Source organism: Sesamum indicum, unplaced genomic scaffold (genome assembly GCF_000512975.1).
Source record: "Sesamum indicum cultivar Zhongzhi No. 13 unplaced genomic scaffold, S_indicum_v1.0 scaffold00314, whole genome shotgun sequence".
Taxonomy (NCBI): Eukaryota; Viridiplantae; Streptophyta; class Magnoliopsida; order Lamiales; family Pedaliaceae; genus Sesamum; species Sesamum indicum.
Genome location: NW_011628207.1, coordinates 25,623 through 27,323, shown reverse-complemented (window position 1 = coordinate 27,323; position 1,701 = coordinate 25,623).

The following is a 1,701-nucleotide window of genomic DNA, read 5'->3' as shown; positions in this document are numbered from 1 at the left end:
TGTTTTGCATGGTTTTATTAAAACAAGTTTGTTTCCCTTTTATACTAACTTGTAGTTATTATTATGCTTAGAAAATTTAACACACAAACTCTTGGGTCTAGACCAACGCTTGGGACAGGTTTCGTCGAATTCTGAGAACGTTCAAAATTTAGCTGTTTTGCACGGTTTTATTAAAGCAAGTTTGTTTCCCTTTTATACTAACTTGTAGTTATTATTACGCTTAGAAAATGTATAACACAAATGCTTGGGTCTAGATCTGCGTTTGGGTCAAGTTTCGTAAAATTTTGAGAACGTTCGAAATTTAACTGTTCTGCACGGTTTTATTAAAGCAAGTTTGTTTCCCTCTTATACTAACTTGTAGTTCTTATTACGCTTAGAAATGTAACACACAAATTCTTGGGTCTAGACATACGTTTGGGTAAAGTTTCATCGAATTCTGAAAATGCTCAAAATTATTAAATCTGTATTATCAGCAATGAGCACTTACTGGGCATCTGCATTCATTTTACCGAAGACTATTATTAAACAAATTGAGAAACGCCTCAGAAATGTTTTGTGGAAAGGCAATTATACATCAGGCTACGCCAAGGTAGCATGGAAGGATGTGTGTAAACCGAATATAGAAGGAGGCCAAGGTATCAAGGATATCGGTATCCTTATCCGTGATGGCAAAAAAGCTATGTGACGTTATCAGATGTGACAGAACATCTATTTGGGTTGATTGGTTGAAGCATGGACGGTTACGTGATACTTCAATTTGGACAATTAATGAGAAGGGAGGATCATGGGGATGGCGAAAGCTACTCCGACTTCGAATCTCCATCCTGCCTATGACGGAGTTTCTTATTGGAGAGGGAAACTCATTCTTCTTATGGAAGGACCTGTGGCACCACTTGGGCCCTCTTATTACTAGATTCCCACGTGGACCGAGACTCTTGGGACTTGATGAATCCGCCAAACTTCAAGTAGTTATTGATGAGGGGCAATGACAGTGGCCTTTTATTACTGATTTGGAATGTATGGAGATCATTTACACACTTCCTCAGATATATGGAGGTGATGACAGGATCAACTGGAGATTCTTAGAGGGACGACCCACTACATAATCTCTATACAGACTTTTCAGACCACCTGGACCGAAAGTAGGTCGGTATTCACTACTCTCGGGTTCATTGAAGATTCCGCGACATAACTTTATTCTCTGGTTAGCTATTCAGGAGAAATTACCTACAACAAACAAACCATGGATGAGTCATCTAGGCTATCCTTTGTGATGAGGGTAATGCGGAGACACACACACATATGTTCTTCCGATGCCGATATAGCAGACGATGCCTTGCAGCAGTACGACAACAAGTTCAATTTTCTTGGCCCAATCGTGAGTGCGCAAGAGATGTGGAATGGGCATCGAGGAAATGGAGGGGGAAGCATATAGTTAATATAGCTTATCGAGCCTTACTTGGTGCATGCATATACCATATTTGGCGAGAGAGAAACTTCAGGCGATTTAAACACACCGAGAGAACACCGAGCACCTTGAGTATCTTGATAGCTGATGACGTCAGACAGAGGATCCTTAGCGTTAGCTTAGCTAAGTCAATCAGTACACGTGCATTATATAGACTTTGGCGTATCCCTTGGCCTGTCGAGGGAGACACCGATTGACGATCATCTTGTTGTACTGTATTTATTACTTAATGA